Below are 21,681 nucleotides of genomic sequence, written 5' to 3'. Positions count from 1 at the left end.
TTTCTGTAACTAATCACAAAGATATATTTATAATCTTCTTCCCTACCCGTTTCCTTTTCTTTGCCCTCAGGAAAAAAGTGAGCTGATCACCATTCTTTACCTGACAAGGTGACCCAAATCTCTATTCCTGGAGGGTCTAAATTCTCAGTTTCTTTTTTCCTTCCTTCCTTCCTTCCTTCCTTCCTTCCTTCCTTCCTTCCTTCCTTCCTTCCTTCCTTCCTTCCTTCCTTCCTTCCTTCCTTCCTTCCTTCCTTCCTCTTCTTCTTCTTCTTCTTCTTCTTCTTCTTCTTCTTCTTCTTCTTCTTCTTCTTCTTCTTCTTCTTCTTCTTCTTCTTCTTGTTTTCTCTCTCTCTCTCTCTCTCTCTCTCTCTCTCTCTCTCTCTCTCTCTCTCTCTCTCTGTCTCTCTCATTGTTGTTACTGCTGCTGCTATAGCTTTTGGTTGCCTGTTGGTTCAATGGCAATCAATAGTTGACCAAAATGAATATTTGGCACCTTAGCTCCCACGTCAATGGGAACATATGTCTTGTTAGGAACCAAAACCTCCAAACCAGCAGAGCTCAAAACTGCAGGGATGGGAAGCAAGACTTCTGCAAGTGGATTATTAGTTTTAATAGTGAAAGGAGCCACTCCTACTTCGTGTGTTAACTCTTGGACCCATGGCTATAGGAGAGGTACACATATATGTATTGGTTTCTGCTTCATAGCACCTGCTGTATCCTATAAGATAGAACCCCATGCTTTCAGGTGTCTCTCCTAACAGGGTCTTCAATAAGCCACGCCACTATTCTATTAAGCCAGCAGCTTCTGAGTGATGGAGTAAATGGTCAAAACCAATGGATTCCACAAGCCCTCTGTTAAAATTCTTTTGCTGTGAGATTAGCTTCTTGGTCAGAAGGAATATGGTGTGGAGTGTTGTCACCGTGATGGTGAATAAGGCAGAAACATTATGGGCAAAGAAGGCAGATCAATATCGAGAACACACATCTCTTCCAAAGAAAACAAATCTCTTTCCGTCCAAACTGGAAAAGGTCCAATGTAATGAGTCTTGCCACCAAGTGGCTGGCTGGTCCGCAGGGAAATGATGCTTCCATCAAAGTCTCAGTGACTATCTTTGCTGTTGCCAGGTTAGGCATTCCACCCTGTTAGCCCTGGTGAGGGCAAGTCTGTGGGGTTGAACCCAGAGCAAAACATCATGATAGTCAACATTTAGTCTCTGTTTAAAGATTAAAATTCCAGTGGGTTATGCTAGATTGAATGCAGAGCAAAGACTCCAGCTCTTACAGCTGCACTTCCAAACTTCCACCAAAAAACAAAGAGAGATATTCACAGCTTCCAGTCTGCACCCCCACCAGCAATGTACTTGTTAAAATGCTATTTATTTAGTGAAAGCTCCCTGAGGAAGTCAGTCAGAGCCAGTCAGCTAGGGGAGGTGGGAAGGGGGGTGAAAAACATTTTCTAGATTGCTTGGCATTAAATTGTTCTGCTGACTATTTCAGGAGGGAACGGTGGGGAATGAGCGATCTGCATTTCCTCCACTGCACTTTCCCTCATTTTTTTTAAGGCTGTGGCAAATTTCCATTCAAAGATAAAGTCACCTATGGGAAACGAAGCCATGTCTTGCTACGGAAAAAGAACAACAGTCACGTGATAACGCTGGGGGCTGCTACGGTTGATCTGTGGAACATTGCATGGAGGATGTGTTGTGCTGTCAGCTTTACGGACGAGCATATTGTGACCCAATTTGTTTGCCAGGCAGTTGTTCCAGAAAGGTAGTTTACTGACAGAAGAAAATGGAAGGCAGAGTACTGTTTGCACAATCAAAGCTGAGTGGCCGCTGAACTGAATAAAATGCTGTGTAAATTCTGAAGTCACCTGGAGTAAAGGAAATAAAATAGCAAAATGAAAGAGGGATTAACTTGCAATAAAACACAAGGTGATTTCTACCTGCGCCTCCCAGTTCCACTGTCACCTAGTAGGCTAATGCCCAGCAAATTAGTCTCCATCCGGGCTCAAATGCCTCTCCCTGAGCAGAATCCTACTGGCAATCTTGGTAAAAGAAATGAATAAGCTTTAGGTCAGTGTACACATCCCTTTGCTGTCATTGGTTTTGAACTCTTGGGAAACCTTAAGAGAGATTTTCAGTTGTATTTTACATCCTTCTCTGTGATCAGTGAGTAGTGTATGATATTGATGCTTTCCTCCAACACTATTTTCTCTAATGCTGCAACACTGAAATTCACTTCAAGGCAGCTCCATCTTGCAAGCTAGTGATGGTATTGCTCCTACTGCCCAGATGGATTTGTGAATGAAGTTTTGTAAGAAAATAACACTATATATGGACTCTTTGAGAGCCACTCAAAGTTCCTGATCTTTTTTCTTATACTTTCAATGTCAGAAGTAATGATTAATTTCAAAGACCAAATGATACAAAAACAGGCCTCCACACGTGAGATGAATTGGGTGATCATTTGGAGTAACGGTAAACCTTCCTAAGCAATAGATTCATGTTTCCTTTTTTTTTTTTTTTTCAAATTTGACCTCCAGCTCTTTATTTTTTATTTTCTTGTTTTTGTTTTTTTCCCCCTTCCTCTACCTCCCCCCCACCCCCCCGTTCAAGCCGTTTTTTCTCAGTGTAGTTGTATAGGACACAGCTCCCTGGCCCTTCCTGGTACTATGAGCCTTGTGCTCCCCTCTGGCTGAGGCAGCCGGTCACCAGTCATCAGTCCTGTGGGGACAGAGCCCCAGAAAGCAGTTTCCAGGCTCTCGGCCTCACATAGAAAGGTGCTGGCTCAGGTAGTAAATGGCCATCAACTGTGATTGGATGGCCATCGGCTGTGGCTGGTTGGCCGTCAGCTGTAACCAGTGAGCCATTGGCCACTAATATAACTGCCATGGCTACACTAGCAGAGAGGATGGGGGCTAGCAAGAGCGGATTGCAGAGAGGCGGCTGCTGCTGGTGAGAATATAGTGATATGACTCCCCCATTTATGGCTCCGTGGGTGTTCCTTTTTGGCCTTACCGTGTCCTGCGTTCTTATGTGGGGAGCGGGACAGGAGGCCCCGCCTGCCGCCCCGCACAAGTCCGCAGCTCACAGCAGCTCATGGCAGCTCTCGCTGGCTGCCGGCTGTTTACGCTGGCCTCCGGCTGCTCCTGGCAACACACGGTAGGCCATGGCAGCACACAGCAGCCCATAGCAGCACAGCAACCCACGCCCACTCATGCTGGCTGCCAGCTACTCATGCTGTCTGCCGGCCATTCACACTGACCACAGGCCACTCCTGGCAGCCCACAGCAGCAGCACACAACAGCTCATGCTGACCTCGGGCCGCTCATAGCAGCCCAACTCCAGGGAGAACCATTGTTCACAATCTTAGCTGTAGAGGGTGCAGGCTCACTAGCCCATGTGAGAATTGAACCAGATACCTCGGAGTTAGGAGCACGGTGCTCCAACCACCTGAGCCGCCGGGCTGGCCCTCATTTCGTCTTTTGAGGGTCAGAGTATTAAATTGGGTGGGAATCCACACTTTATATCAAGTTATAGTGTCCAGTAGAAGAATCTTGGAAATATACCCTCCCCTGATTTAGCCAGGGAAGAAAAAGAATATGACTGGGTCCAATAAGAACTACATTCTTCTGTTTTTACATGAAGGCTAACTGAAGGTTAAAGATTTGCTAAATGTTGTCTTGGGAAGTGGTAATGAATTTGAAATAAGGACACCGGTAAAGCCCTTGAAGCTATAAAATGGCATAAAACTACAAACTGAAAATGGCAGTAAGAGAGCTGCTTTTTCTCTGTGGTGAATAATCATAATAGCTTGAATAGATGTGTGTGAAAGGCCACCAGCTCTCTATTTGGTTCTGCTTCAAGTAAATAGTCTCACCTGACCACACCTGCTACTGAGGTAAAGGCATAGAACCAGGCACATGATCTTCTTGGAAAACTAAGAGGTGTGTGGATTTCTAAATCAATATTTTTATAATCTTTTGTTTGGGTTCCATCAGGCTTTGTACATATGAAGACTTCCCAACATTTGGGTAAATATTAATAAATCAACCTATGACGTTTATAAAAGACAAAATAAGTCACTGCCATCCCCTTCTTCCAACCTTACAAACAATCCCCAAGACAGCGAGCTTACATCATTTTCTGAAGGCTGAGCAGCCAGGACTGACCAAAGGGGATTTGCTTCACCTGGTTCTGTTTCCTTTCCCATCTGGAAGCTCATCGTGTGGGAGTTTATTTATGCACACCTGTGCTACCCAGACCCTGGTGTGAGGGACAACTTCGTTGTCCACCCATGAATTTTGTTTTCATTAAGTATTTAGGATCCCATAAACACTGTCTTGTTTCATGTTTCATAATATTATTTCTTTACTTTTTGGTACTTGGTACCAATAATGAATGCAGCACCCAACGATATAGCTAGACCTCTCATTCCCTGATGAGACCCTAAATTAATCAGCCAGGGCACAGACACCGCTCAAGGTGGAAACACTTGAAGCTTTAGCTGCTTATTTTCCCTAGTGTTCAAGTTTCACCTACCTTGCAAGCTGTTACAAGCACACTGCTCTCCTAGTTACTCCGGCGCTGAAGACAATACAGGGCCGTGGCAACAAAACTGCTATAACCTGCCCCTCTTGCTGAATCTGATGGTTCTGCAGCCACCGGCCCTGTCTGAGGAGGAATTCCCTGAGTGAGCCCTTCCAGTCAGTAACTCTGTGCTTCCCCAAGGATTAACTCCCAATGGATTAAAGGCATTGGCCCTCCCACCAAAGCAGGATGGCCCATGGAATGTCTTCCACAGAAGCCTACAGAGGTGGGCGTTTATTGAAACAGATCCTGAGACCCCGCCCCCCCCATCAGAGCTCCTGAATTAAAATTTCTGGTAGTGGGTTCGGGAATCTAGTGCCACTCACAGCAGAGTAAAATGGTTAAATCCAAATTGACCTTGGGTGTAAACCCCGAGGTCCTTTAGGAATGTAAAGGAATATTCACTGCAAGCAAAATCCAAGTCCATGTGCTGTAAGGAACAAGAGGAAGCAGCCAGCGTGCATTCAGCTCAAGTCAGGCCCTGAATCCTTTGGGCCATCCCAGATTTCTTTTTAGCCCTGAGGATGTGACCTAGGGCTGGTCTCCTTGGTTACACAATACACTGGTTATGCCTATTTCAGATTTACTAACGCCAGGAGTAGGTCCAAACCATTATCAACACAGAGCAGGAATTAAAATGTTCACTGACGAATGCCAGAGCACATTTCAAACCAGAAATTTCCCTTGATGTAAACTCAGTAATGCATGCCTAAAGCAGATCATACACTGAGAGCATCTCCGGAGATAAGGACTTGTTTGTGTTCCTAAACCAGAGACAGAGGCCCTTGAAATCACCACACGACTGGCTCCTCGAACAGGGAGGCTCTCATACTCCAGACAATAAATCAGTTCAATTTGTTCTACTTTGTATTCCTCGCTGTTCATCGGCACCTATGGTGAAATTTAAATAGACTGCAAACGCATCAAAAAAATAAATAAATTTCTTAGCGAAACTTGAAAGTTAAGAATCCTAAGATGTGTTCTCTTCTGGTTTCAGAATGCACTGAAACAGGAAGTGAACCTCACAATGGGGAGGGGACCTCAGGGAAATATGACCCAAGCTTTTTTGAACATACTCCATTTGGGGGAATAAAGTCCACAGCTTGCCCACCCTTCCAACTTTCCCACTGGGTAATAAAAAGCATAATAACAAAGAACTAAAGGAGAGGAACAAATCAATCAAAATGGCAATAATGGAGCAATTACACAAGAATGAGACGATTACCAAAGGAAAATCATAATAACTTTACAAATACATTATTTAATATAAAACTATCAACACCTCCAGATCATGACCAGCTTAAGAGATGACTAACCATTAGGGTAATAGAATTATTTATCATCCACATCATGACACTTCTGAGAGTAACAAGTGGTGCTATTAATACCTTCACTGAGACAGCAAGCATACGAGTGAACTGGAATTGTCCCAGGAGACCCAGAGTTATGGCCACTGAAGTGACAATTCACAAACAGCATGTCCTTCAAGAAAAGTGTAGGTATTCCAAGTATCTGTGCACTTGCCCATTAAAGACTTTGCAACATTATTGGTGGTCAAACACTGAAAGCAAGGCCTCACCATTCTCTATCAACACGTTGATTCTACTGTCCAAACATTCATGACAGATCTGGCCTTCTTGTACCTCAGAGATTTAGATCAACCTGACGTCAGTCCACGAGGATCTAAATCTGCAACTGCCCCACCTCTCCTGTCATTCAGCTCCAAATATTTCTTAATTTGGGCTTCTTTTAAATTTACAAGTTCTTTTTACATCTAAGATTTCTTTCTTCTATTTGGTTTCCAACAAATGAGCTGTTTAAGCTATTCTTCTGTTACTGACTTCTAATATTATAGACAATTACGATCAAATAACATAATCTGGATGCTATTGTTCCTTTTGGAATTTATTAATGCATTCTATATGATCTAGTGCTTGTATTAAAGTTTTCCAGAGCGCCAGCCCGGTGGCTCAGGCGGTTAGAGCTCCATGCTCCTAACTCCGAGGCTGCCGGTTCGATTCCCACATGGGCCAGTGGGCTCTCAACCACAAGGTTGCCGGTTCAATTCCTCAAGTCCCGCAAGGAATGGTGAGCAGCGCCCCCTGCAACTAGAAAAATGGCAACGGGACCTGGAGCTGAGCTGCGCCCTCCACACCTAAGACTGAAAGGACAACAACTTGAAGCTGAACGGCACCCTCCACAACTAAGACTGAAAGGACAACAACTTGACTTGGAAAAAAGGCCTGGAAGTACACACTGTTCCCCAATAAAGTCCTGTTCCCCTTCCCCAATAAAATCTTTAAAAAAAAAAAAAAAGTTTTCCAGAGAAATAGAACCCATAGGATATATACCGTGTTTCCTGAAAATAAGACCTAGCCGGACCATCAGCTCTAATGCGTCCTTTGGAGCAAAAATTAATATAAGACCCAGTCTAATATAATATAACATAATACCAGGTATAATATAATATAATACCGGGTCTTATATTAATTTTTGCTCCAAAAGATGCATTAGAGCTGATGGTCCAGCTAGGTCTTATTTTCAGAGTAATACGGTAGCTATGTATAAGAGATTTATTATGGGAATTGACTACATAATTATAAAGGTTGAGAAGAGCCATAGTCTGCCATCTACAAGCTGGAGAACCAGAAAAGCCAGTGGTATAACTCAAGTCTGAGTCCCAAGGCCTGAGAACCAGGAGCTCAGATGTCCAAGGCAGGAAAAGATGGATGTCACAGCTCTGAGAGAGCAAATTTGTTTTTCCTCCGCCTTTTTGTTCTGTTTGCCCCGGTGAATTGGATGCCCACCCATATTAGTGAGGGGGGTCTTCTTTACTCAGTCTGCTGATTCAAATGTTAATCTCATTCCAAAACACCCTCACAGACACCCAGAAGTCTTTCACCAGATATCTGGGCATCCCTTAGCCCAGTCAAGTTGACACAAAATGAACCATCAATATGCATGGTTTTTTTAATATTTAGTTTTGTTCAAAAAGAATGCATTTTTCTGTTTGAGAGGTCCACTGCCCCCATTTTTTACTTCCTCATGGTTACCATTTCTGTGTCTGTGGGTACTGGTGACACAGATACTACTATCTTCAGCAGTTACCTTAAAAGATCCAGTACAAGTTCCTGAACATATAAATTTACTGCAATTTGAAGTATCCCGTTCACCAGGCACTGTCCAGTCTTGTGCTATCACACTGCTCATCCTCCTCCTCGCCTCCTATCTCTGAGTCTGCCCTTTGCCAAGGTCCGAGCTCACACCATGTGACCCTCCCTGAGCTTGCACCACAGGCAGCAGCTGCTCCAGCCGGCCTCTCCCGCCTGGAGGCCTACCTTCTGCCCCCGAGGGAGCTCCTGCATGAAACCCTCCCTACAAGGGATTTGCTCACCAGGCTTCAAAGGGAATAAGATTGTCTTCATAGATTGCACCGGGTAATGGTAACTCTAAATAGCACATTTATTAGGTATCTTGAGAATTTAGTACTCAATCAAACATACGAAAAGGATCACAATACGCCATCCCCAAATATGCCATTTTGGCGTAAAAATTATTTGAACTGAAGACATTTGAGTCCCTGAAAGCCCTTATCTATCTAAAAGTAGAGCCTTCCCCAAAACTCAATTATCATAAAACTCCTCCTTGAGAAGAACTCTAACAGACATTGTCACAAGACTAGCAAATCTCCATACTCATAGGCTAGGAGCAGCCCTGGGGCCTGGCCTCCGTGAACCCTGTGACAGACGTCAGAACGTAGTCAGAGCTGGAGCCCCTGGTCCATTACACTCCCTGAAGTTGGAGGTTTGCGAAGCACATCCTACTGGCCACACAACCTCCACCCCATTTTGTAGGGAGTGAAACTGAGTCACAGAGAAGTGAAGTAACTTATCCATAGTCAGGGCTAGTTAGTAGAGAAGCCAGGCCTTGATGCTGTGGTTCCAGAAGCCTGCTGGTGGCCACAGTGCTAGCCTGTCTCCTTAGCCCACACTTGCTGCACCTTCATAAACTGTCTGAAACTCACAACAGCGTCTTTAACAAATGACCACATGTGCTTCATTTGGTATACAGCATTCAAAAACAAGGGAGTCTATAATAGCTTAAGCAGATGTCCACCAAAGCAGAGTTAACATCTTTACAAACCACCCAAATTAGATCAATTCTCGAGCCTAGGTAACTACAGAACAATCTGGAAAAATTACATATCCAGAATGGCTCTTGAGCCCATGATGTAAGATAATTGAGATTATTGCTATTTATTTTTAATAACACAACAACATCAGTAAACTCTACTATTTCATTAGGTCCCTCAAATCTTAGAACACCAAAAACGTGGTTCTATTATCTAGGACCAGGTGAGGCCAAACTCTGGATGAGTAACCAGGTAAATAATCCTGGATCACTGCATGAGGCTTTTCTTAACAGGCTTGCAAACATATCTCAACGATATAAGTTTATTTGCAAAAATAAACACTTCTGGGGAAAGTTTCCTTTTCAGCAGAGGGACTAGAGAGTTGAAAGCTCCATGAACAAACGCTGCACACCGAGCTGCCCAGGGCCCCCCCACAGAGCTAGGAGGCAGAGCACCAATCACGGCTTTCCCTGCCCTGGCTCCTGAGGTCTGTGTGTGCCGGCGCTCTTAGGCCCTGCAGCACAGTGATACTCATCTAATTCTTTACGAGGCCAGGACATGTGCAGACAACACCCACTGCTCCCAAACCAAAGACATAAGGGACCAAAGTCACTCATCTCCACCTTACACACACAAGAGTTTCAGGGGCCCCAACTTCCCATTTCCTAAGAATCTCCAGGAGGAAATCCATTCAATTGTTCAAGATTCCTAAAGCCAGTGAAATTCCCTGGATTTTTCTCATGATGACCTGAGTGGTACTGGGCATTGCTTCTAAATTATTCCAACCAAATAGAGTCTCCTGTGCTTTTGGAAACCGTTCAGTGGGGAAAATCCGCACACTGACCTCCACCATCCATTCAAACATGGCACCCCAGGTCATACATGTTGGAATCACAGCTTTCCTAGATCCTGAATCACAGATGGCAGTTTTCTTGTCCTCTTTCTGGGCCTCAGACTTGTTTAATAAAATACAGTTCATGTGTCTTCCTCCTTCCATGTGTGACAGATGACCAGGATACTTAGGTTTTATTTGAAGAAAATCCATAAAAAGCAATAACCAAATAGTATTAATTTGATTCTTTTTTCCATGTAATTCAGGTCACCAATGGCCAAGTATAATGGTCCCAAATCTTCTAAATCTCAGACTGGTCTGAATTTGTAGTGTATGTGGCCACCCTCACCCAACGACACACACCAATCGTGGAATGTTCTGGACTCATGGGACTATGGGTGGAGCCAGCTGTTACATCTCAGATAGTAGGTTTTACCAAAAAGCAGATCAAGTGGGGAGTTCCAGCGGGGTGGGGACTAAGAGTGGTTTTTTCCCTCAGATTGGGTGTGTCAGAATGAGGAGGTGTCTTTTCTCACTGTCCACCAAGCAGAACTTTCCAGCACACAAGCCTGAAAAGAATTTCTCTTCTCTGGGACCTATGAAAACACTGGGAAATTACCCACCATGTATAAAATGGTCCCTGGCTTGTTTTGTTTACTTGCTTTGTCTTGGATAAACCTCTCCAGGTACCACCCAAAATATGCCAAATCATTTTTGCTGCACTTATCTCTTAAAACATTGTCTTTTTCACTTAGGCTATGAAGTCTGACTTGTCAGGACTGCATATTATGATTCTAAATGTTGAAACTCTAAAAGCAACTCATGCCCCAGGACTGGCATGTGGCTATTCAGTGATGATCAACTGAGAATAGTGACAATGACCAAAAAGCACAGTGATGCAAAGCAAACAGTCTCCCCAAATGTCCCCCTGATATACCAGCAGGAGGGCAAAATGGCATATTAATTTCTTAGCAAAATCAGAGTATCATTCTGGCTAAATACTGAGTTATGTTAAATAGGATTCTGAAGAAAATAAGAGTAGATAGATAATTGGGTGTTACAATTTAATTAATATATTAAAATTGTACAGATTTCATTTTATCCTCTGTCTGGGCTTCAGAGAGGACAGGAGACAGGACAGTAACAAAAAAGAATCTTTTCTGTTAGAAAAATACAGATGGGTTTTTAGGAAAATACCTAATGCGTTTTTACTCAGTATTGAGAAAACTACTTCCATAGATGGATATACAGGGAAGTGGCAGTTGTTTTTGTTTCTTTACCTAACTTATACCAATAGAAATACTAGTTCTGTCTCTTACAAAGGCAGTGACAGAGCGAGAAACAGGCAGGATTACCTGGGTGAGTAAGGACTCTCATGTATCAAAAAGACTATGAACCCAAAATATATGCCTTGATAATTAAGAAAAACAAATTACAGACGATCACATACACAGAATTATTCTTTTTTTTTTTTTAACTATGTATGTAATTAATATCCCCATGGGATAGAATTCCAGCTCTCTTCCAAGTCCTCTGTTAGCAAGTGTCTGGGTGCTGGTCCAATCCCCTGCCTCATTCCAGGCAGGCACACTGGCCTCCCTTCCATCCTCCATAAAGTCTATGTGCTAACCTCCTTCTTGCTGGAGGGGAGGACAGACCTCACCTCTACCCACTCAGGCTCTGGGGCTGGGGCCTGTGAATTGAACTGACAAGAGATTAACAGGAGAAAAAGCCTTTCATTTGGTGTTAATTTTTTCCCGTGGCCTGGAGGACTTCCTCGAAGGAAGTGGAAACTGAAAGAAGCAGTAACACCCGAGGGCTATGTACCACTTTTAACAAAGAGTGATCAATTATAAAGATATGATAAGACAAAGGGAAAACAGGTTTGGGCTAAGGGCAGTCAATTATGGAAAAGTGACTAGGAAGTACATTTGGAAACCTGATGGAAAAAAAGGTAATTTCCCAAGAGTTTGTTTGTACAGACTCATCTTGCATCCACTCCCAGTCTCTGATGATGAGAATGTTCTCCCTTCCTGGTCAGGGAGTGCACCTTCCTCACGGGGATAGTTTATGCCCTACTTTTAAGTACAAAGGGGGAGGTCAGACAACCTTCCTGCATCTGCTGTTTCTCAAGCTTCAGCTCAAAATAATCCGCATGCCAAAGCAGCATTCACAGGTCCCAGCCTAAAGAACCTAAAAAGGCAGAGGAAATTTGTTTTTCCTCCCCTCCACATACCAAGAGGCCACCCCCCACCTCCACCCACAAAGCATCCATTTAATTGATTAATCAACACACCTGTTGATTCCATACTAGTGCCAGGCATCTCGCCAGATGAGGGAGAGACAGAGAACTTGAATAACCTAGAGAAGGTCCTGACCTCATAGAGCTTTCATTTAGTGCGAGAAACAGACATTAAAAAATAAGGATGCCTGTCAGGCAAAAAGGGGGGGAGGTCAATTTGACTTTGTGATGAGGATGGTCATAAAAAGCTCTTTGCAACTTTCCTTCTTGTTGTGAAGATGAAAAAGAAAGAACAAACTAGAAGCTGACTTGGAAGTCTAATTATAGCCTGAAGCTCATTTCCTGTAGTGGTTATTTGACTAAGAGCCACAGTGGGGGGGTGGGGGGGTGCACTGTGCTGCTTAATGGTAAACAAAAGTCAGCCAAGGGGACTTCACTGGAGGGAAGTTTGTCCAGTTAGAAAGCTCCTTTTGTGTCCCAAAGCTACTCAAAATTCAAGCTACATAACCTTAAAGTCGTGTAGGTAACTCTGAGGGAACAAGTAGACTTTCACCTACTTCGGGGCAAGCATTTTACAGAAAAGCATCCTGTTGGGGGGGAGAGTAGGTGGCACACTGACTAGGTTGTTTATAAAGACAGAGATTGAGGGGATGGAAGGGCTCCAGTCTTTTAGCCTGAGAGGCACGTAGGCTGTAAAATCTCAACAGTGGAATGCGCTCCCTCTGTGATGTGAGCTGGGGAGAGAGTTCCCAGGAAGGGGAAACCCAGGAACGGTAAACCAGCCTCAGCCAACATGGCTCTGTGCTTTCTGTGAGCAAGGACAAAATGATATCCCTCCAGGAGGAAAGGACGCTGTGTGATCATGAGAGTCATCGCTCAATGTGTGGTGGTCAAAAATACAAACGGGGAATGAGGCCAGGAGGCACTCAGCTTACCTCCGTTCACAGGAAATACTAAATGATTTGCCACTTACTTGGCAGCTGAGGCAAAAGGCAGAGGTGAGAAAACATTTGTCTATGAGAACAAAAATTCATTGAGTCATTGCTGCAGGGACTAGTCTAGAAACTGTAGAAAAATTCTTGGCACTTTTTCTTTAGAAGCACCCCTCCTCCCATTTCAAGAGGTTAAAAATCATTTGATCACTCTGCTTTCAGTATCTGGAGTCTGGATGTAAAACACCAGAAAAACACTGTGATGACTATGCCTAATTTTTAAAGTTGGAACCGATCGTTTCCTCAAAGCAAGAAAGAGAAATCTTGATTGAATGAATCGCCTTGATTATTCTTTAACAGTTTGTTATATTTTAAAAATGAAAGCTGTTAATCCTAAAGGCTAGCGAATGAAACTAACGTCTGATTCTCCCAATTGCCGTGCAAAATAGAGCGAGATGCCTCTCTGAGACACTGTCCCATTGGTAGTTATATGTTATAATATTACTGGGCCTTATATTAATTTTTGCTCCAGAAGACAAAATTTGTTCCATTAGAGCTGATGGTCCGGCTAGGTCTTATTTTTAGGGAAACATGGTATCCCCCAAAAGACAAGGCAACGTGTCATCTAGACCCCAAAGAAAGGACACAGGCCAAGCATCTTTCACAGCCACTGCTTCAGATCATGAGCAAAGCTTTTCAGCTCACAGCCTAAAGTCCTCTTGTTGGTAGCACATTCAAATGACACACTCCACAGGAGGAAATGTCTCCTCATTCCACTCAGGGGGTTTTCACAGCTGAAAGCCAAGCGATTTGAATATGAGTTCACCAGCTCAAACCCTGTCAAAAGCGGAGAAAGAGAGTCAGTTGTACGGCTATTTGGCTCACTGCAACCCAACACAAAACTGGTTCTAGCCAAGGTTCTTGGGTCCCAGTCAAAAGCCCTGGGCTAGGACTGCCTAAGCTCCTTCCTACACACCTCCAGTGGCCCAGCCCATGGTGTTTCTGATTACATACCTGACACATATCCATCTTCTCCTTCTCCACTTCTTCAGACAGGTGTCTCCTCTGAAAGCCCAGGTCCTGGACCTGCCAAATGCTTAGTCTTTCTAGTCTCTGTTCGAGCAGCTAAACTAATATCCTAACTCACACCAGGGCCCCAACTGGAAGTCTGTGAATGATTCCACTCACTCTTCTGGACAGAAACACTGTCCTTAGCCTACAAAGGGTGATTTGAGGCAAGCCTAATTCATCAGAGTCTAAAGAAGAAAGCTGTAGAATCAATCCTTGGGCTGGAAGGGAATGTGTGAAGGAAATGTCATCATCTGAGCTGTGGCTAATTGATGTGCACAGCCTTCACCTAAAGAAATTCACATTTGATTTTTTTGAAAGCTAACTTTCAAAACTGAAACAAGCACTTAGGCTAATTTTGGCCCATGGGGCATCACTGTTTGACTTCACATTTGGTCCAGCCCATTCATTTTACACATGAGACAGCTAGGGCACAGAGAAGTACGATTACGTCTCCAAGAGCCTTGAGCCCACTAGAAACAGAGCGGTGCCCAGGACACAGGTGTCCGCCCTGTATCTTCATCTGTAAGCCTGGGCATCCCTGCTTCCTGACAGGCAGGCAGGCAGGGTAGAGTGCAGTCAAGTATCATTTGGACTCAAAATTCTGCATTTAAGGAAAGTCAGTTCCTCTTTCTCTGCCTCTTCTCTTCCTAAACAGTTCAGTCCAAAGCCCTTGGATGAGTGAGAAGGGTGTCCCCACATAGTGGCAGCTGTGCAGAGGTGTCAGAGCTTGAGATGGTGAGGAAGACATCCATTTAGGGTGAGACCAGCACCCTCAGAACCAGAGGAGGTGAGAAAGGTTTCCTTAGGAGGATGGGAGATTGGTTATGCCAATGAGAAAATGCATCAAGGGTAATGGGAGGCAAGCTTCTTACTATCAGAGACAGGAGTTGCAAATACTGAAAGGGAAACACTAAAATGAACGCTGACATTGAACATGGAAGTTTTGATGTGAATTCATGGTTGTCAGTATAAGCAGATAGATTTAGAAGTGCATATAGATGTATTATACTTGTGTGTACATGTATTTTCCAGCTCCGTCCACTGCAAGGACCTGGGAGCAGTGACATCCTTATGCAGACTGGGCTTCTAAATAGGATTCTTGACTAAAAGGAATCAGGGCTCCTTGGAGAAATGGCTGCTTCCAGGACTGGGGCAAGGAAAGTACAGGAAGAACCTAGGATATCCTGTCCCCAAAAGTAAGATAGTGCTCAAATGGGAAGCATCAAAAGAACACAGAAGATTTGAAAGGACTCCTCCTGCTTGCCAAATCAAAGACATCAAAATCTGAGCATCACAATAAGTAATTTAATAAATAAATTACACCTCACTGGATAAAACAGGAAAACATAAGCACACACAAATGGGTGAATAAATGGAAAGTACGTGGAGTACAGGACATATATGTAGTTTCAAAGTACCTCCCCACAAGACAATTAATTTACAAAGAGGAAAAGAAATATTTTACAATGGAGAATGCTGGCAAACACCACCCTAATCGGGAGATCAATGTTAACATCGTCAGTAATGGGCAAATTGCAATCATGCACCACCTGGTAGGATGCCATGAGGGGACCACAGCGTCACTTCTGGCACTGTACCGCTTAAGATGCACATCTCAATCTAATCATGAGGAAACACCAAGCAGAAGGACAGTCAACCAAATAAGAGACCGGTAATTTCAAGTGTCAAGGGCAGAAAAATTAAGACTAAAGGAGACTGAAGAGATGAGACAACATGGTTCCTTTTGTTGTAAAGAACATTACTGGGACAAGTGGGCAAAGTTGAATAGGATCTGAGAATTAGATGTCAATAACACTCATAATTTCCTGATTTTGATAGCTGTGTTGTGGTTTTGTAGGAAAAGGTCCTTGTTTATGGGAAATATACACTCAAGTATTTGGGTTGATGGGCATCAGGGCAACAACGTAGTCTCAACTAGTTAAGAGGAAAAAATTATTTGTACTGTACTTGCAGTTTTTCTTTAAAGTTGTGATTATGTCAAAATAAAAAATAAAGAGTATTACAAGAGAAAAAATATAAAGCATCAGCAATTAAGAGAGGCAAGCAGGGAAGGAGAACATTGTAAGAACTCCACAATTAGAGCACTAACTCTGGAGCCAAACTGCTTGAGTTCAAATTTCAGCCCATTATCAGCTGTGTGACCTGGGAAAAGTTACTTACCCTCTCTGTGCCTAAATTTCCTCATTCATAAAATGAGGATCATAATAGTATCTACCTCAGAGAGTTGTTATGGGAATTAAATGGGCTTATATATAAGTGCTTTAAAAAGTACGTGGAACATAGTATCATATACCTAGGTGCAAGTAAAATAATATGTGCCCTGGTTGTAACCCACATATGCTCACTGAGGGAAAGAGGGAGTGGATAGAAAATAAAAATTATGTTTCTTAATTTAAGAGAGAAGACATTAACCTGCAATTATAGCCAAATACTGTTTCTTCTTTGACATTTTGGGGCTTATGTTTTAACCAAGAGTAATCAACTGAAGATCAGGAGATCTGTATAGTTAGTTATCACACAGGATATAGAGAAGTTGGATTATCAACGGTGCTGTAATGTAAAGCAGCTCGTAAAAGTGGTGCCTAGAGTTGAGCACATCTGTCTGTTGAATAGAAAAGCCTTTTCCATGGTGACCTCCTGGATACCAGAGTCAACACATCCCACTTCCCTCCAGAGGTGTTTGCTCTGACCAACAGTGCCACCTACAGGTCAACACCGTAAAGATAATTTGATAATACCAGAATCCTGGCCAGATTTCTAGAACTCAAGAATTACCGGGCTGTACCGGGCTGGAAGTGTTTGATTTTTAAAAATTAAAAAAAAAAAGAATTACCAGGCTGAAAAGACCTGTAAACAGCAAATAGCAGGCGCTGAGTACTTAGTTGCAGGATCCATGTTTCTATTGTCGAGCCTAATCTATCTTGGAAAATAAATGGCTTCTGCAGGAACTTACACAAAAAGAAAGGGAAATCCCATTTACAATTACTAAAATCATAATAAAAGAATAAACTTAAAAGAAACTGCATGAAATACAGAATTTCATAAGGAATTATAAATATATGAACAAATCAACATACAAAAAATTCCGAGTATTATAAATTAGTTTGTTCCTACTTTATAAATTTAATGTGATTCCAATAAAAAATCCCAAAGAACTTTCCTTTTCAAAATCCTGCAAACTGTTTCTAAATTTCATTTAGGAAAATATGAAAAACATACTAATTATCAACAGCCAACATTTATTGAGCCAAGCACTATTGCTTTTATAAGTTTTCTCTATAATCTTTACAATTGTGTGGGACAAATACTATCATCCATAGTGTAAATGCATTGTTTTAGCTGACCAGCATCCATATTTCTTTCCTGTGATATTACTCTGGTTTCCCAATTAATACAATTCTCTTCTCTTGGTTTTAGCATTAGAACTATTAATCCACATGTCCTGCTTGCCTCAAGCCAAGAAACAGGTAAATTACCTTACAGATAAATGACCCATGCTAGGTCAACTGCCTGTTGTTTCAAATTATGAGTAAAGAAACAAAAACCCTAACAATGGTGAAGTTCATTCATTTTAGCAGTGGTGTCCTGACAAGGTAGTTGATTATTGCCTCCTATCTAGATAGAGCCCTAGAGGTAAGGAATCAAGGAGGGAAGATATGAACCCAGGAAATACCAACAGAATGCCATTTGCACTTGCTAACTGAAGGACAAGAAAAGGGAATGGTGTCGGCAGAATCCTGTGTAGCCACAGCAGAGGGGACACCTGACAAAGTCTGTGGTCATATAAAAAGGAATAAAACCATTAACAATAACTACCCAGGGCTGGCAGGGAGTGGGGAAATGAATACCCTGACCTCTGTCTGCCATGATTTTTTACCAGTGGCCAAACAATCATAGGGCCGAACACAAAGAAAACCCAGGTGAAGAATTCCACAGAAGTCAGCCCCAAATGACACATGGCAGGAGAGAGAATGCTGGAGAATAGATGTGGAAGAGAAAAATGAGTTTGACCAGCACGCTTTCCAATTTTTGCTAAAGGCAGAATTGGTTTTGGCAGCTTACAGCAAAGCAGCCATACTGATATACCCTCACATTACAGATTTAAAAAAATGAATTTCAAAGAGGTTAGGTTACTTTCCGAAGGTCACATAGGTGTAGGATTCTAAAACAACTTAAATTTAATAAAGGAAATTTAAAAGGCTGTAAGAATTAAATCAGTCCAAAATGTGTCTGCATGTATACACCTGCACACACACCAACCGCTAAATCAGAATACACAACCTAAAAACAATCCTGGTATCCATAAGAATGCAGTGTGTTATGAGGCATCAGTGGGGAAAGGAAAACTCATTTGTCAAATTTGGAGTGTGGGGAATTGTTAAATATATTAAGGGGAAATCAATTTAGATCAAATCATAACATATACCCAAATTCCAAATGGATTAAAGACCAAAATGTCACTATCACAAAACATTGTGAACAAAACAGTCTATTTTAAATCCAGAACCCTCTATCCAATCTTCTATTCAATGTAGGGATAAAGACCTTTCCTTTAGAAGACTTTTCAAAAATTACCTCCAAATCTACCATTCTCAGGAAGCGTCTGCAGGATATGCTTCAGCAAAAGAAGAGTATAATGCAATAAAGCAGAAAACATACAATATAGGAAACAAGAGACTCTAATATAGAAGAGTAGCAGAGAAGTCCATGGATGGCACTTGTGCAATAGTCCTTGAGAGCAGCCAGTCTAATGAAGCAAAAAAACAAAGGGCACTTGAAGAGTTGATTCCAGGAAACATGAAATAAAAACTGAAACTCATACAAGTATTAGGTTGGTGGCAAAGTAATTGCGGTTTTTGCAATTATTAATCTTTTAAACCACAATTACTTTTGCACCAACCTAATAATTGGAAAATATTAATAGGCATGTTACGGAGATAATTCAGACATTTGGAAATAATTAGCAAGACTCAATTTATATGAAATATCCAGAATAAACAAATCCATAGAGATGGAAAGCAGACTGGTAGTTCCCAGAGACTGCGGCAGGATAAAGGAGAATGGAAATGACTGCTTAATGGGTATGAGGTTTCCTTTTGAGGTACTAAAAATGTTCGTGAGTGTACTGTTACTAAATGGCATACTTTAAAATGGTGAATCGTATGTTGTATTTTACCACAACGAAAACACAAAGATATAGAGCAAATGAAGCAGTAAGGGCAATTACTAAATACACCAGGAAAAATAAAAGATTAGACAAGACAGTAGGCGTGATTTTAAGGCATGGTTAGGTTTGGGTGTCTTTGCATATTCATAATTAAATGATGACTACAGATTTAACCAAAAGCTGTGATACTAACAGATTAGAGAAATTGAGGTAAGAGGTTTATGTTTGGGGGAGTGGTAATAAAAAAGTTAATCCTCACCTACCACATCAAATCAACAGGCGATATCTAAATAGACCAACTGAAAAGTAGCAGGATAATTTAGAAATATGGAGGTCAATAAGAGAACAGTAGAAAACATGGATGGTTGCTCTGGTAAGTAGGAACCAGCGGGGGGTGGGGGGGGGTAGCAGGAGGTAACAGGGGCTGCTGTTTATTATAAACATTCCAGCCCTATTGGAATTTTTAACTGTGTACATACAAGTATTACTTCTTTAAAAAACACACTTAAAAGCAGAGAAAAATATTGTAACCTAACTTTTTAATTTAAATTGGAAAAACTATGAAAGATTCACAGATTTCATTACATGAAAAGTCCAAAACTTGGGTACATCAAAAAGAATCAAGTTTCTGGGACTGAAAAATAATGGCCTGTCACCTAATCTCTTCACATATCCTCTTAAAAGCCTTTAAGACCAACAAACAGCATGAATAAAAGCAAACATGAGTGCTTATGTGCAATGGGTCGTAAGTATGGAGAAGGTAAAAACTGCAGAAACAATTACCATTGCAAATGTCTATAGCAGCCAGGCAGATTAAAATAAATCAGGGAAACAGGATAAAGTGACCAAGCCAGGTGTAAGACAATGGGGTGTTGGGGACCACAGGAAAGGTACATGTCCCTGTCTGGAAATATTGCAAGTGAAAACGTCTTAAAACATTCTAAACCAGCTTCCCTGTCAGCTAAAGGCAACAGGAGAAAAGTTTGCAAATGCTAGGGAAGAGCAGAGAGCAAGGACACTGACTCCTCTCGGTCCCTTCAGCATTCCCACGGACAGAGGAGGCCACCAAGAGCAAGGGAGAGAGGAGGCGCAAGAGATGAGAAAGGAGTGGGAGATGGGATAACATCTCAACTTCCTTTGAGAAAACCGACTCGTGACTGTCGTGAGATCTCCACCAAGAGTGCCTGCCGCCCTAAATGGAAGCTAAAAGGACCAAGTCTCCCACCCCTTCCTATGGAACCACAAGAGTCAGGATTCTAGGATCAGCCAATTGAATGCTCTCTCCAGGGACTGGAGATGTACAGCAAGATCTTAAGCAGCTGAGGGTTCACTGCAGTGGCAGAGGTCAGCATGCTAACCACAAGACCTGTATGTCCACATTGTGGGCTGTGAACTGTCAGTATGACCACAACACTACCATGTTTCCCTGAAAGTCAGACCTAGCCGGACCATCAGCTCCAATGTGTCTTTTGGAGCAAAAATTAATATCAGACCTTAATATATTAAACCTGGTCTTATATTAATTTTCGCTCCAAAAGACGCATTAGGGCTTATTTTATATTATGCTTAAAACATATGCTTTATGTTTCCCTGAAAAATCATGATAGTGCTTATTTTCTGGTTAGGTCTTATTTTCGGGGAAACACGGTTAACTAGTCATCAGCAGCACAGGACTCCCAGTACCTGAAAATACATGGTCGGTAGTAACACATACAAATATACATTTCAACTTTTGTGATTAAAAATACTAATAAGCAACTGTTAGGTCATAATAAAGAACAAAGAGAGCCAGTTTAAAGGCAAAATTTTTTAATAAACATTATGACCAAAAAGTGTCCTTTTGCTGCTAGAAATACACAGAAAAATTATGAGTTAGTTTCAAAAAGTTTTCAGAATCAGTTTAACTCAACTTCTTTACCTAAAATTAGAGTTCCAGTCACCCCCTCTAGCCAGTATACTGAAGATTATTATTCCAAACTGGCCACATCATGACTTGACCAGATACATTGAAGGATGGAGAGCCTCCTTAAAGACCTAATTGTAAAGAAATCATAAATGTAAAAAAGTTTTAATTAAACACTGATACAGCTTGTATTCTGGAACACCTTAAAAATAATATGCTGGGGGGAAAAAACAGGATATAAAAATATTTCGATCAAAAATAATCCACACAATTTCACAAAACAAAAAAGGCCTGTTATTATAAGGTTCCTACAAATGTTTTAAACGGTGCCCTGCTTTCTTCAGACAATGACTAAATATTAGTCACTAAATAAGACAGGGTAGAATATTTAACATTGACCCAAAAAGAAAATCACAGTAAGATTTTTAAAGTAAATGCCCAAATTGCATGCTTTTCTTAAACAACCATTTATGTTAAAAAGTATGTATGTCTATTTTTCTTTCCATAAAAATGACACTAAACTGTAGTTTTTTATCTTGTATTCCATATAAAAATATATTCATTTTCACGTCAATAAATATTATTCTATGGATTAAAAAAAGTGTCTATGTATCAATACAGAATAGTCTTTTGAACTTTTAAAAATGGAACAAAATTTAGCTTTCAGTAGATCATTTTGTGAGATACTTAACAAGAGTCCCTAATTCAGTAATGGGGAGCAGAAAAGTGTGCATGTATGTGTGCAGGGAGCAGGGTGGAGGAAAGGGAGTCTGCAAATGCAGGATTCCA

At 41.8% G+C, this 21,681-nt stretch overlaps 1 protein-coding gene across 4 annotated transcripts in view; it reads right to left on the bottom strand.

Moving 5' to 3' along the window:
• Positions 1–342: 342 nt before the first annotated feature.
• Positions 343–21,681, bottom strand: part of ALDH7A1 (aldehyde dehydrogenase 7 family member A1) — a 70,052-nt gene continuing 48,713 nt past the window's right edge. The window contains exon 19 of one of the 4 annotated variants that reach the window (XM_081054304.1): positions 343–1,873. The gene's annotated coding sequence lies outside the window, so the exon portion shown is untranslated. Of the gene's footprint in view, positions 1,874–10,608; positions 13,568–15,087; positions 18,570–20,784; positions 21,024–21,681 lie in introns of those variants that run through there. The other 3 variants (XM_081054301.1, XM_081054303.1, XM_081054302.1) reach the window with 3 other exon arrangements.

This window comes from Rhinolophus hipposideros (genome assembly GCF_964194185.1).
Source record: "Rhinolophus hipposideros genome assembly, chromosome: 7".
NCBI classification, from domain to species: domain Eukaryota; kingdom Metazoa; phylum Chordata; class Mammalia; order Chiroptera; family Rhinolophidae; genus Rhinolophus; species Rhinolophus hipposideros.
Note: the sequence above shows the minus strand (reverse complement) of the source record. Positions and strands in the feature narration are given on the sequence as shown.